Below are 16,657 nucleotides of genomic sequence, written 5' to 3'. Positions count from 1 at the left end.
ACCCTCCCCAAGACCCTGAAAAGTGAGTGCAAAGTGCACTAAAGTTCCCCTAAGGACAAAATAGTCGTGTTAGAGGGAAAATGCAAGGAAAACACAAATCAGCAATGCAACAACGATGGATTCCTGACTGAGGGTACCTGTGGAACAAGGGGACCAAGTCCAAAAGTCACAAGCAACTCGGAGATGGGCAGATGCCCAAGAAATGCCAGCGGTTGGTGCAAAGAAGCTCTTACTAGGCTGAAGAACTGTGAATACTGCAGGAACGACAAGGGCTAGAGACTTCCCCTTTGGAGGATGGATCCCCCACGCCTTGGAGAGTCGTGCAGAAGTGTTTTCCCGCCGGATGGACGCCAACAAGCCTTGCTACACGCAAATCGTGCGTTTGGCGTTTTTGGACGCTGCTGGGGCCCAGGAGGGACCAGAAGGTCGCAAATTGGACCTGCAGAGAGAGGGGACGTCGAGCAAGACAAAGAGCCCTCACTGAAGCAGGTAGCACCCGGAGAAGTGCCAGAAACAGGCACTACGAGGATGCGTGAAACGGTGCTCGCCGAAGTTGCACAAAGGAGTCCCACGTCGCCGGAGACCAACTTAGAAAGTCGTGCAATGCAGGTTAGAGTGCCGTGGACCCAGGCTTGGCTGTGCACGAAGGATTTCCGCCGGAAGTGCACAGGGGCCGGAGAAGCTTGCAAAGTCGCGGTTCCCAGCAATGCAGCCCAGCGAGGTGAGGCAAGGACTTACCTCCACCAAACTTGGGCTGAAGAGTCACTGGACTGTGGGGGTCACTTGGACGGTGTCGCTGGATTCGAGGGACCTCGCTCGTCGTGCTGAGAGGAGACCCAAGGGACCGGTAATGCAGCTTTTTGGTGCCTGCGGTTGCAGGGGGAAGATTCCGTCGACCCACGGGAGATTTCTTCGGAGCTTCTGGTGCAGAGAGGAGGCAGACTACCCCCACAGCATGCACAAGCAGGAAAACAGTCGAGAAGGCGGCAGGATCAGCGTTACAGAGTTGCAGTAGTCGTCTTTGCTACTATGTTGCAGGTTTGCAGGCTTCCAGCGCGGTCAGCGGTCGATTCCTTATCAGAAGGTGAAGAGGGAGATGCAGAGGAACTCGGCTGAGCTCATGCATTCGTTATCTAAAGTTTCCCCAGAGACAGAGACCCTAAATAGCAGAAAAGAGGGTTTGGCTACCTAGGAGAGAGGAAAGGCTACTAACACCTGAAGGAGCCTATCACAAGGAGTCTCTGACGTCACCTGGTGGCACTGGCCACTCAGAGCAGTCCAGTGTGCCAGCAGCACCTCTGTTTCCAAGATGGCAGAGGTCTGGAGCACACTGGAGGAGCTCTGGACACCTCCCAGGGGAGGTGCAGGTCAGGGGAGTGGTCACTCCCCTTTCCTTTGTCCAGTTTCGCGCCAGAGCAGGGGCTAAGGGGTCCCTGAACCGGTGTAGACTGGCTTATGCAGAATTGGGCACATCTGTGCCCAACAAAGCATTTCCAGAGGCTGGGGGAGGCTACTCCTCCCCTGCCTTCACACCATTTTCCAAAGGGAGAGGGTGTCACACCCTCTCTCAGAGGAAGTTCTTTGTTCTGCCATCCTGGGCCAGGCCTGGCTGGACCCCAGGAGGGCAGCTGCCTGTATGAGGGGTTGGCAGCAGCAGCAGCTGCAGAGAAACCCCAGGAAGGGCAGTCTGGCAGTACCAGGGTCTGTGCTACAGACCACTGGGATCATGGAATTGTACCAACAATGCCAGGATGGCATAGCGGGGGCAATTCCATGATCATAGACATGTTACATGGCCATATTCGGAGTTACCATGGTGAAGCTACATATAGGTAGTGACCTATATGTAGTGCACGCGTGTAATGGTGTCCCCGCACTCACAAAGTTCAGGGAATTGGCTCTGAACAATGTGGGGGCACCTTGGCTAGTGCCAGGGTGCCCTCACACTAAGTAACTTTGCACCTAACCTTTACCAGGTAAAGGTTAGACATATAGGTGACTTATAAGTTACTTAAGTGCAGTGTAAAATGGCTGTGAAATAACGTGGACGTTATTTCACTCAGGCTGCAGTGGCAGGCCTGTGTAAGAATTGTCAGAGCTCCCTATGGGTGGCAAAAGAAATGCAGCAGCCCATAGGGATCTCCTGGAACCCCAATACCCTGGGTACCTCAGTACCATATACTAGGGAATTATAAGGGTGTTCCAGTAAGCCAATGTGAATTGGTAAAATTGGTCGCTAGCCTGTTAGTGACAATTTAAAAGTAATGAGAGAGCATAACCACTGAGGTTCTGGTTAGCAGAGCCTCAGTGAGACAGTTAGGCACCACACAGGGAACATATACATGCACACCTATGAGCACTGGGGTCCTGTGTGACAGGGTCCCAGTGACACATACATATAGGCCACAACCTTATGAGCACTGGGGTCCTGACTAGCAGGATCCCAGTGACACATAACAAACATACTGAAAACATAGTGTTTTCACTATGAGCACTGAGGCCTGGCTATCAGGATCCCAGTGAGACAGTGAAAACAGTGACAAACACCCTGACATACACTCACAAACAGGCCAAAAGTGGGGGTAACAAGGCTAGAAAGAGGCTACCTTCTCACACCCACCCAACTGACCTTTGTGACATGCTGTAAGTAAAAATGACGCTAATGCTGCGAAAGTGGCGTTAGCATGATTAGCGGCACATTTTTTACGCTACTCGTGTTAGCTCCATATTTAACAGCATTAGCGTAAAAAAAGAAAAAGAAGAAAAAATGGGAGACAAGATGTAGATTGCAGGCCAGGAGAGACCCCAGAGAGATCCCAGTCAGCCCACTACCAGCCAGGAGGGACCAGCAAACTCCCAGGAAAAGGAGAAGAGGAGTCAGTAGTGCTGCTTTCGTGAGGAGAAGAATGACATCTTGGTCAGAGAGGTGACGGAGCACCAATACCAGCTCTTCGTAAACTCAAATTTGCCAATAGGTAGGAGAGAGGCTATATGGCAGGCAATAGTAGATAAAGTCAACAGCTTGGCAAAGGTGAAGAGGGCTGTCACTGATTGTAAGAAGCGTTGGCACGATTGCAAGCGCAGAACTAAGGAGAAACTGAACAGGAATTGAAAGGCAGCACTGCAGACTGTATGTGGAAGTCCTGCTCCCCAGGAGGACCTGGAGGGGATGGTGGTAGCGGTCATCTCAGAGGAGCTGGTCGCTGGAATAGCAGGACAGGACAGTGCAGACTACCAAGAACTACCACAAGTGCATGGTAAGTTGCAGGGAGGGGCTATCTGGAAGTTTATAATAAGCAGAAGGTGGAGGCACATAGGACACAATGACTGCATGCAAAAGGGTCGCATCGAGACACAAAGGGCCAGAATCAAAAGGCCCCATTGCCTCTGAAGCCTCACTTTTAGTGACTCTCCGGAGGCGCTATACACGCTGACATATACACAACGTGGTCTTACACTTACAGTACCTTAACACCACCTTGTAAATATGGCCCCCTACCCTTTGTCTGGAAGGGACATGCAATCAGTGTGGCTGTGCCACAACAACACCCATTGCATATTGTTGTTGCCCTAGATCCAAGACTACATGTTAACCTGAGGCTGTGACTAAAGTCAACAACACCCCAGAGGTGGTGTTAGGATGGCACAACAAGGCAAAATGCTTTCCTTCCTTCTCATGTCATTGCCCTTCTTATGTGTGCTGCATCATGCAGCACACCTATAAATGCCAAATCGCCATAATAGATTGTTTATGTGGAGGAAGGTACACCTTCCTGCATATAAACGATCTATCCACTCAACTCAGGCACCCTTGCACTATGGTGCAAGGATGCCTGTCAGTGCTTAATTTGTTTTTGTTGTTTCCAGTGCTGAGCACCTGCACTTATTTTTGAGGGCCGGGGCTTATTCTTCTGCCTCAAGCATGTGCTGCAAGCAAAAGACACATATAGGAAGGGAGAAATGAAAAAAGCGTCACAAAGGGAGGAAGTAGAAAGCTGCATGAGTGAGCTGAAGGGGCAAGGAGTGGCTTTATATGGATTGAAGAGGCCCAAGATGGCTTCAGGATTACACCACCTCAGTATTTCGTGTTCAAACATTTAATTGCAGCAGCCGGGTGTTTAAGAGGAGGGCTTTGGGCACCGGCACCTTTTTATTTACAAATTAAGCACTGATGCCTGTGTTGGGAGCTTAATTCTGCGCAGGTGCAGGGGAAACACAGGGATACTGCGCTTTCCTGTAAATAAGGCACATCCCTGCGTTTCAAAAGTGGCGCAGCAATTTTGCTGCTGCACAGAGCTATGCCACTTTAGGAAAAATCAGGGCCTCAGTGTGCAATATGTACTACACAACTCACACAGGGTGGCCCACCAACAACTCTCACACACCTCCATGCACAATTTGGGAATGGGCACAAAAGTGAACATATACAACATATGGGGCATGTCTGTGTTCATCATTTGTGCGGCTGTACAACTATCTTCAATTTCACCATGTAACAAGGTGGCCCGTGTTGTGCATAAAGGGACACCTTCATCCGTAAGAACAGGTGCAAGTGGCAACAATGTTGCACCATGGACACAATGTCACTACCCCATAATGCAACAGTACCATCATACAAATAGTTGCCAATGTGGATCCAAGCTGCCCATTTCCCTCATGCCACATTAACAAACTCTCAAAATGAATGCATTGATCTACACTGTACATCCTTACACAAACATAGGCATGTGGCAGATATTCTGGATGCAAGGAAATGTCCCTAATGTAGGGAGGAACAAACTCAAGGGGCTGACAATCCATGAAGCTTGCACTGTGCCATCCAATTAGCACTTGTGGGGCCTGCTAAAGGCAGATGACAAAGTTACACAAGCATTGTAAGCAATGGACCTCCCTGTGCAATGCTGCACTAATGCAATTCAAGGTGCCAGTGCAGTAAAACACCAAGATAGTGACAACACTCATTACACTACTGTGGGAATGTTCACCATGGTGAATAGGAATGTAAATGACGTGCTACCCTCGTGTCAGTGGCTGGGTCAAGAGGCCTGCAAGGAGTATGATGGTGTCTGATCAATTCACAAAATACTTTGAAAGGTTGCCCCATGTGTGATGCACAATGCAACACATAAAAACCAACTACAACTAACTACAACCTGGGGTCTGTAACATGTCACTGGACCACCAGTAGCAAGTAAATGATGAGCCATGTCAATAGACACTACAGTCATAGAGTGACACTTTACTATCCCATTGTAGAGGATGATGCCTTACCTCCTGCCGACCTGCCTGTGCTGTATTTTTCAGATGACATGGATAACCAGCTGCCGACCATCAATTAAGAGACTCTCCAGGATGTCCTAGGTTCCTAGACAACACCTCCAGTCGCTGCATCGCAGGGTCTCCACATGAACCACCCAACTACCAACACACAGCACCAGCCAGTGCTGCCACAGACGTGGACTCTGAGGACCCAGACATCACCTTTCAGAAGACAGTGGTAGGAGTCCAGCGGGAGCTGGCCAAGCAGGTGTGGGTGGGGATGGAGATCATGGCAGGCAGCCTAGACAGAGTGCAGAGGTGCCTCAGTCTAAATAAGGACAACTCAGCTGCCATCCGAGGCACCCACTCCCTGCTACGTGGACTCCATCAGTCCCTGGCCGACACAGCTGCTGTCACGAGGCAGAGGCTTCAACAATTGCCCTCCCAAAGTGACATCAGCAAGATAGATAACAGGCTGGGGATGATACAAAATGCCCTGGAGTCCATAGAGCGGGAAGTGACCTCCCTCAGAGAAAGCATGTCTGCCTACCATGTGATGTAGCTGTGGTGTTGAGAAATCAGCAGGTCCTCCTAGCTGCAGTGATGCCTTATGTGTTCCCACAAATGGCAGCTGCCAGGACCTTTGAGTCTACATCTCTAGCCCCTGATGTGTGTGTGCCCCTCTCAACTTCAACAGCACCACCCATGGCACAGGAGGCACCACACACATCAGAGGGTGAAGGTGTAGAAGGAACAACATTCACACATAAAACCACCTGGTAGCACGAGTCTGTGCCACGTGGACAGTATCTCCTTAGTTCTGTGCTTAAAATCATGCCAGTGTTGTGATAGCTGGCAATGTGCCCTCTTAATTCAACCACTGTTTACTTATCTGCTGTCTCAATTCCTACCTATTCTCAATTTGGACACCTCCTCACTAATGTGCACTTCTCCTACCCATGATTCATGACATGTCCTTCACCCTTGGATTCTGAATGTATGTCAAATGGCTCAGGATCTCTCATGGGGTCAGTGAATTGGACATTGTACTGCATTGGAAAATAAACTTGCACCTGTAAATAACTCTCCATATTCACATGCAACATGCCAGCATTTACTGTGATTCATCAACTCATCTAAATGTATTCATTGTGTGAAGCTATGTCAATGAGAACAGAACCTAATTAAATATGTGGCTACTGTCAGTCACAAAGCCATACACTAGTACTCTGACATGAAAAAGGTGACTGATAGTGTTGTGGACCAGAACAAACTTACATAGCCGTAAAAGCATGTATTGAACAGATATCCATGCAAGTTGTCATATGGCATTTATGGGTAGGTACTCAAGTGTCTCAAATTTTCCCTGATGATTACACTAGTACAACAAATATGTGTGGAATAGAAGAGGCAATATCGATCAGCAAAGGTCAGCTGTGAGCGTGCCAGGATACATACCACAAATAATGTGAAGTAAAATGTGATACACTTTACAAGTATAATTGTGACAGACCTCAACGATGACAGTTGATGTTCCATTCTCACCTGTCACAGATTTTGTATACATACATAATGCGATTGTCAGGAGCTGGGAATGAAAAATGTTTTGAGTAGCTGATGTCATTGCAGCGAGTCATACAGGTAAATCAATACAGAAAGCATACCCTAAGACATTCCTTTAACTTGGACAGTTCACACATGAGAACACCCAGACACTCAATCATCATGGACACCTAACTGTCCACAGCTAACAGGATTTATTTGTACTTAAAAACAACACCTTATAAAAACCTAAACCAAACACTATCCTACGCTAAGCTAACCTATGCTAACTTATCTAAACTTACTCCTACAGCTATATGTCCTAAACTAAACGTATACCTGTAACGCCACACACTGAACATTGTCCCCCCACCCCCTTAAGAGACAAGATATGAGTAGGACACATAAACTAAAGGTACACATATACTAACTTAACCAATATCCTAAACAAATATATATTTATTTTGTACATTTTTTATGTTTTTTTTATTTCTTATTTTTAACACAGAGCCCCATACATAACCCCCCCACCCAACCCCTCAAAACAAAAAATGAAACTAAAACCCACCGCCAACTATATTTACTCTATCTTAACCTAATCTATGCTATCCAACCTATTACTACCCACCTAAAACCTACTAAAAATAAATACAAAATATAACAGGATAAAGGAAGGAACTGGAAGGCTGTGCGTATCCTGGATCACACCTTCTTCAGCTTATTTTTACAGGACTTTAAGAGTTTGAAATTGTGTGCATTGTCCTGCTCCAATCTGTCCAACCTTGCCATAATGTCCCTCCTCATATCTCCTTCAAAGCTGGAGGTGGCTGTTGCGGTGCTCGTGTTGCCATTGGTGCTGTAGAAGTGGAGGGGGTTGGACCAGCTGAGACACCCCTGAGCCCTGTGGTGCTTGATGAGTTCTGCCCTGTTGCGGCCTGTTTAAGAGGTCCCCCATGTGGGAAGGCAAGCCAAACACTGGATGACTTCTCCTGCTGATATCTCCTGGACATCTTTCTGTACCCCCCTTCCACCTCCATGATGAGGTGGAAACACTTGTCCCTCTTATCAAAAGCACACTTCTGTGCTGGGGTCATATTGGCAGCTAAAACATGAGGACAACATTACATCAAATAGTGCATTGGGTAGAGGTTGAACAACCATGCAATGTACACAGCATCATCAGATGACACATGCTGCCCACCAGGCATTCCACAATAGTGACAATTACCAAATCCAGACTAAACTTCCTACCAGCCATCTACGGTATCATGTTCATGTCAAAGGGTTAACGGCTATCCGTTGTTGACCATTAGGGCCCAGAGGTAAGTTGGACTAGTGCCTCCTTGCGCCCAATTTGCATCATCATACTTGTGAGGATCAAGTGGCCCAACAAGTCCCAAATATCTCTCCTGTAGTCACAAAGTGAAGAAATGCATGCATTCCACTACTTTACTTTGACACCCCTTGCGCTACATTATGCCTTGGCCAGACATCATGGATGCAAGCTGGGATTCATCTGGTAGAAGGGCAGTAAAAATGGCACCGGGAATTCTGAGAGATTCCAAAGCATCATTTATGTTTCCTTCGGTTAACACAGACTCAGAGCAGACGTTACAAAGGAGCACATAATTGCTTACAATGAGCTCCTATGTACAGTTCAGGGTAAGTGCCGATATTGTTTGACCTAAGCCTGAACAGTACAGCGATATAGTCTACAGATTTTTTACCTATTGCCCCCTACCCTGTGGCATGGTGTGCAAAATTTCTTATGAGGCGTAGACATTGTGGTGGTAGGGGTGCCCTAAAGGGCACAGGAAGAGTGGCGCTGCATTGGGTGCAGCAACATGTTTCCTTATTATTTAACTACCTATGCACATGCATGTTTTACATCTCTTAAGTACCAGGTAAACACTCACCATCTACATTCTATACACATGTGATGTGACCGAGCTCACTCAGTTATCATGATGGGTAGATCATGTAGGTTAATCTGCACACATCTTGTTTGCTACAATCCGTAGACATGTCCCATATCCATTTGGAGCAGAGCTGTAATCTCAATGTGTACACCAAATGAGTGTTGCCCAGCACAATAAGGCTCCATTCATGGCTGCTGCCTCACTTCATTTCAGAAGAGTAGTGAGGCTCCGGTGGTGCAAGTATCTCCTTGATAAGCCCCCAAGAGACCTCAACACATGTTCATCATTTGTACCATGTTCTGAGTAAATTAAAGCAAGGTGTGGCACACAGCGCTGTAATGTGCTGTGACAAATATGTTGGCAACAGGCATGCTAATCAGATAAACAGCAGCACCTCTGACACATATCTTGACTGACATCACTGTGTATGCTGGCATGCTTACCTTTTGCTAACACCTACTATTCCATAGAAGCACATGTTGGCACTCGTGCAACAATCAACTTAATCTACATCCTCAACATTGCACCAGACATGATGTCAAAACCCAAACTTATATTTCACACAGGCCATTTTAACATTGCATTGCACACATTATACCCTCTCACACAAAACCTTGGAATGACACATGTGACACACATGGTGACACTTACTGGCTGCGTCGGGGTCTTCAAACTGGGACACCTCTCCAATTGGGTAGGGTGGAGGTCCACCTCCAACACGTGACACCTAGCTTTTTGAATTCTGAACATGTATGAGCATGGACAACTGTTACACATTCAACTTGTTTAGCTGAGTAAGCTAGTCAACTTTGTGTTAGGAATAAACGGCCAAACATTACATTTCTGTCTGTAAAACAATGGGCCAGATTAAAGATGCCATGGTGCCACCAGAGCGTACCTTTTCATGACGCTCCTGTGGTGCTTTTCACTGCACCAGTGTTCTGCTTTCCCTCTTATCTCATAACCGAGCTTACAGAACCTCTCTGGAATGCACTTCTGAGTTTAAAGAAGACATTTATTGTTATTAATTCTCCACCACGAGGTTCCTGAGAGACGAAATTAGTAGATTGGACGCACACGTTCAAAAGTAGTCGCAGCAATGAAAGCAAAATATATCAAAGTACTTCTCAGTTGCAATGTACACAGCAAATATAGGTGATTATATTATAGCATAACTACAAAGCAAAGCATAAAAGTCAAAATTCATCACCGTAGCGCCTATAGCTCGGCTTCATCTTTCTGGGGTCTGCAAGTTGATGACTCCGGTCAACTGCGAGAAAGAGATTTTCTACCCAAACGGGAGAAAGGCAACCGACGTCTAGCTCCTGTCTGAAGTCAAAGCAGATTCAATCTACCCTCCTGTAGCCCAGAGTCATCCTTAAAAGCAAACTCAGTGTGAGAACCAAAGGACCCTGGAGAGAGGCAATTCTCCCGAGCCCCTGAGCTCTCAAACTGGATTGCGAGGTAAACACAAAATCTACATGCTCTCAGCTAAGGTCTGGTGTGTAGAAAACAGCTTGGTCCATCTTGTGGAAAAACACAGCTCATCTGCAATGTCTCAACTGCAATGTCTAACCCCACGTTAAAGCCAATAGGCAGCTAACCTAAATATCAAATGTAATGTCTAATGTCATGTCAAAACCAATAGGCAGCTAAACTGAATACAAAATGTAATGGCTAATGCCATGTCAAAGCCAATAGGCAGCTAAACTGAACAGAACATATAATGTGCTACTGGTGAAAATTGAGCATCTAATATGCGCAGTGGTGAAACACAAAGTCATTGGTCAAACACAATTAATAGCATCACAACCAGATGTACAAGGAGCTGTTACGCTGCTTTTTTTTGTAGCGTAACATCTCCATGTACAAATGGAGCAGCATGACACAGTATGGCGCCCCATTGTAACACCCATAACTTTTGCTGCTGCCCCAGATTTACAAGACATCGTACTTACTGCCAGCACCAAAAGAGTAACAACACCCAAGGAGTGGTGTTAGCATAGCAAAGAGGTAAATGCTTTAATACCTCCATGTTTCTTGCTTCTAATATGTGTGCGCCATTTGAAAGCACACACAGAAGAGGTAAAATGCCATGGATGTTTGCTTATGTGCAGGTAGGTGCCCCTTCCTGCACATTTACAATCTAACATAACGGATGTTTTGGCACTACTATTTGGCCTGCATTCTGCAGCACACAAAGTGGCATATTGCCATTGTAGTTAGTTTATGTCCAAGAATGTATACCTTCCTGCACATAGACACTCCCCTCAACACAGACACACTTGCGCTGTGGTCCAAGTATGCCTGCGTTGGCGCTGGCTGCTGAGTTATGTGCCAGTGCAGGCGCAGACACAGGTCTGCCCCATACTCTAGGAAATATGGGGCAGGTCTGTGTTTCAAATCCAGTGCAGTGCAGTGCTGCTGATGCTTGCATAGCACTGCGCTGCTCCAGTTTCTCACATATGTGGCTTGTAGTTATCACACAATAACATGCACAGATTTGTGTGGCAGACAGATGTTTCAGATAAATATTTTGAACAATATGTGGGGACAGGATACTGTCCATTGCTTAAAGCTTTGACTCTTGTAGTTGACCTATGTGAAGAAGCAGGCAATCACTCAGATGCTTTCCAGTTTTCAACCCTATAGCACCAACACATACCTCCATCATGTTTGTGCCATATAGTTACAAGGATTCTGGCTTGCATGTGTTGAGCGGATGTGGATGGAAACAGACGCTACTGGTCCCATATTTAAAAGATTTGTGTACTTGGGCTTGTAGGTTGAAGTCCCCTGGTGTGTTGCTGCAGAGCCGATTTTCACCTGTTGTAATATTTAACAACACTGAGTCCTGATGATGGTTTGACGGACCTCTAACTCCCACTACAGGCCAAAACGTCAACATTAACTTCTCATTTGACAAGCTGAATTGAAAGTCCATGATATTGCTTGAACTCGGAGTGAAAACCAGACAATTATTGTGCAGAACTATGTCATGAGGAGGTTTATAACCCCTTCCTGGATCTGCAGTTGTGATTCAATCTTATGATCTAGAGGGGTTATATACAGTCTTGTTGTTTATGAAATGCACATTTGTTGGAATGTTTTTTTTAAAAAAATTGTTATTGTCCTCATCCAACCATCCTGCATACCAGGTATCCAGATATCATCCTAGGGACCTCCTCATAAAGGTCGATTGACCTTAGAACAACCTGTCATTCCAGGCTCCCATCTGGAGACATTCATGTCTTTCCTTCTTGCTAGCTCCTAAGTCCAAAGTTAAATTATACCCCAAAGCATCGATCCACTCAGTGTAAGTAGGAGGGGCAGTACTAACCCACTTCCTGAAGATCTACTGAATCCCGCTGTTGCCCATCCTCATCTCTTAGGGATACCCTGACAGGCATCTGGGGCGATGGGCTCCTGGTCCGAGGGCCTTGACTCTGCCGTCTCACATCTTCAGTATCACCCTCTAACCTTGGACCCTTATCCACCTTCTCCGTTTCCAAAATTTGAGCTTCCCTACCCAACCAGTGGAAGGCTTACCTGGCATGAAGTCGATAGAATGTTATTAATTGTCTCCCGAACCTCTTTCCAAAACCGAGAGAACTGAGGGCACTCCAAAAAACATATGTCCGTCATCTGCTAAGCCCAGACCACACTTCTTACAAATGATCAGGTTGCCTTGTGTACATTTAGATAGCTTCTCCGGGGTCCAGAAGGCTCTGTAAATTGAAAACAAATGATTCCTTCTTAAATGGGCAGGTTTGACTGTGGAATACAACAGAGTTGTAGATACTTGAGATAGTTCTTTAATCTGTGATCCTGGGAGACGCTCTCTCCAAATCTCTTCTGGCATATTGAATTTTCCATCTATGACTTCCATCAAGGTCAAGTACAATCTCGCCAGATCTTTCTTCCGGGATTCACCCTGATGAAGTAACTCTTCTATCCCATTTAAATCACCTATTTCCTCCTTCACACTCTTCTCCCAACTTGCTATTTGGAGTTACATGAATCTAGCTAACTTGCCGTTTGCCACTGCATTCAGGTCTTCAAACGATATCAGTTTCCCGTCCTTAAACAGTTGTCCCCAGCACCCAATTCCTGCCTCTTTCAATGGTTTAACTAAAATGTCCTTAGTCCATTCCGGTGAGCCCGGGGAATCCCAAAGAGGAGAGTATTTACTATAGTATGGCCAGTTGGTGGCCTTCCTTATTGCAAACCACTGCTTTGCAGCATCCTACATAACTTTAAATATAACTTTCTTAAAGTATTTGGGATCCCCAAATTTGTAAAGAAAATTTCCATGGTCGATCTCCATAATTTCTTTAAGAATTTGTGACAACTCTCTAGTCCCTGTACCATTCATTCCCCCGGCCATATTTTTAATAAAGAGCGCCCAGGCATAGAGATGAAGATTGGGGATCGCTATCCCCCCTTTCTCCTTATTCCTTCTCAGTTTCCTCCATGAAATGCGTACCCCCTTGGAAGGCCAGATGAAACTACTGATTTTACCCTGCAATTTATTCAACACTCTTTGTTGTACTTTAAAGGAAATGCATTAAAAATGAATAGGAGTTTGGATAATATAATCATTTTAACCAGGTTAGCCCTCCTAATGATTATGAGGGGTAAATTTGCCCAGCTTTTCATTAGTTTACATGCATCTCTCATAATTCTCCAAAAGTTAACTTCCGCTATTTTTGCTATATCCTAAATTATCGTAATCCCTAAGTATTTCATCTCACTCTTAATTGGGATACTCTCCGTCTGCATGTTCCATGCAATGATTTCTGTTTTTTCCTTATTAACTGCATATTCCGCAATCTCCCCGAATTCCTTTGTCTGTTCCTCTAACATTGGTCATGTTTGTTATAAATTTGTGGTATATATCATTAAAACATCTGCGTACAAGGCTAGCTTCCTACACCATCCCCCACATATAAACGGGGGTATAATCTGTTCTGTTCTCTTCTCTTTTTACAAGCTAGGGGCTCAATATACAGATTAAATAACAACAGAGACAATGGGCACCCCTACCTGGTTCTTCTTTCAATTTTAAAAGGGTGCATTAATGAGCCATTAACCAAAACCCTGGCAACCGGGTCATGATATATCTTCTGCAATACCCTTATAAACTTCGCTCCCAGGTTAAAAACTTCACAGAGAGTATCTAGATACACCCAATTAACCCTATCAAATGCCTTAGTAGCATCAATTGTTACTAAAGCTAATGGTTACTTGCACGCGTCAGCTAAATCTACTGAGGCTATGAGACTATGAGTCAGTTCATGCATATACCTATTTTTTGTTTTTTTAAACCTTTTGATCTCCCTAGATAGGGCTACCTAGGACCCCCCCCAGCCTGTCTGCCAGAAGTTTCGTGAAGATTTTATAATCACAATTTAACAAAGAGATCGGCCTGTATGAGTCGCACCTTCTGGGATCTTTCCCTGGTTTTAGAATTAATGTAGGCCCACCAAATACTTAAGGATAGTACCCCCTAATGCTATATATATTTCAAAAGGTAGGCCTTCTGGGCATGGTGCCTTCCCTAACTTAAACCGACTGTATAGCTCGCTGTATTTCAGCTTGGCCTATCTGTTCATTTAAACCTCTATTACCTTCTTCCTCCAGGACCAGCAGGTCAAGGTCCTTTAATCAACCCTTCACTACTTCGGAAGACACCAATGATTTCTCTGAATAAAGCTCCTTATAGTAATCCCGGATGACTTCCCTGATCTCCCTAGTACTACTACAGATCTCCCCTGGTTTCTTACCATAGATTTCTACCACCTTATTCCTGACCTGGTTCGTCCTTAATTTCCAAGCCAATAATTTCCCACACTTTTCTCCATATACAAAATGTGCGATCCTATTAGCTTAAAATCTTACTTTTATCGTTTTATCAACTATAGCAAACAGTTCCTGCCTTAAATCTCAACAAAGCTTATTTAGGTTTTCAGCCTTCTCTCCTTTATAATCCAGAGCTATCAGCTCTTGCTCTCCCTGATATAACCGATGTTCTAAACACATGATCTCTCCTTTGTAGGCCTTCCTTTTAATAGAAGATGCTCGAATCAATCTACCTCTCAGAAAGGCCTTAAACATATCACAAACTATAGCTGGTGATGATGATCTAGAGTTAGTTCTAAAAAAACTCTTCTATGTCTATTCTTAAATCTGCTACTAACTTCTCATCAAGTAATAGGCTCCTTTCCAGTGTCCACCTACTCTGAATGTCCCTTATCTGCAATCAGGTATTGATGCTTACTGCTGAATGATCTGACATATGAGCTGCAACATGTACTACCTCTTCGACCTGATCCCTCAATCTTCCATCCATTAAAGCATAGTCTATCCTGGATTGGTGTCTATATTTTTTATTATTGTATGTGTATCCACGTTTTGGTCCCATCCTCTCCCTCCAGAAGTCATGCAACCCTAACTGAGACATCATTGCTAATACTTTGGATCACATTTTTTAGTTCATTCTTGCCCTGTTACCTGAAGGCCTACCTAAATTATAGTTTAATACCACATTGAAATCTCCTATCCATATTATAGGATCGGGATACTGCAGCACGTGATAGAAGAGGTCTAACAGAGGTGAAGGGTCGTCTCTATTAGGTCCATAATAGCCTACTATGGTGAAAGCATGCTCAAACGCCATCAGCCTTTCAATTACCCACCTGCCTGCCTTATCCACTGGCCCACACTGAAAGGAGATATTAGGATGACCTCTAACCAAAATAGCCACTCTCTCTTACTCCCCCAGCCTGCGTAGTGCTTGAAAACTGCTGAAGCCATCTACATGAGCTAAATAATTCAGTACATTCCTCGTTGGACAAGTGCGTCTCTTGAAAAATTAAAACATTCGCCTGGGTGTCTCTCAGATACTGCAACAATCTTCTCTGCCTGCTTCTTTGCCATTAACATTCCAGGATAGGAGTTTTAACTAATTTACCCCTGCCATCTGTCTTCTGCTTTTAAGTGCAACTGGTAGAGCCCCCCATGTTCTGAAAATTCACTACTGGATGAGGACATTCCTTTTTTCTTTTCTTCTTTTTATTTTTTATTTTTCCCCCTTTGCTTCCCACCCAGTGTTCACACCTTCCACCTCCACTCTCCCCGCCCTCCTCAACCTCCACCCCTCCCCCTAATTCCCTGGGAAAACCCATCCTATCTCTTTAACTGGGTGATAATCTCGCCCCGGGGAGTCCGCCACTGGCTATTATTTTACAAAAGACAATACACAGCAGATACTCGCCTCCCGGCTTCCTGTCATACTAACTGGCTTCACCCAGTGCCTTAATCAGATCATTCACCTCCCTTCAGTCCTTTAAAATTATGCATTTTATTAGTAGCCATAACTCTCAGGGAAGCTGGGAACTTCAGTTTTGGCCGTAGCCCCCAAGCCTTTCAAAGCCCCCATCCTTTTTCCCAGCTCCCATTGTCTGTTCAAAGTTACATTCAACAGGTCTGACCTAATTTCATTTCTGACTCCTTGCATTGCTAGCTGCTTCTGTTTCAGAGCTTCTACCAAAATACGTTCTTTAAGTGCATACATGTGGAAACTAACCAGTATTTTCCTGGGCTTATCTCTATTTGGAGTTTTCCTATAGGGATCACTGTGCACTTTTTGAATATCTCTTGCTATTTATGCTGCCGTGTCTGCAATCTATACACCCTGCTTAATTAACAGAATTACCAGGCCTTTCAAATTACTCCCTTCCATGCCCTCTGGAACTCTTAGGAGTCTCAATATTACAACTTCTTTGGTTACTCTCCAGAGACTCATGTTTGGATAAGACACTCTCTTCATTAGATTTCAACTTCTGGATTTCAACCTTATTTACTTCCATCGCAGACTTCAACTCTCCCACCTGTTCCTCCAGGGCCACAGTCCTCCCTGTGAGATCATCAATTTT

Source organism: Pleurodeles waltl, chromosome 5 (genome assembly GCF_031143425.1).
Source record: "Pleurodeles waltl isolate 20211129_DDA chromosome 5, aPleWal1.hap1.20221129, whole genome shotgun sequence".
Taxonomy (NCBI): Eukaryota; Metazoa; Chordata; class Amphibia; order Caudata; family Salamandridae; genus Pleurodeles; species Pleurodeles waltl.
The sequence above is the reverse complement of the archived record's forward strand: the minus strand, read 5'-3'. Positions refer to the sequence as shown.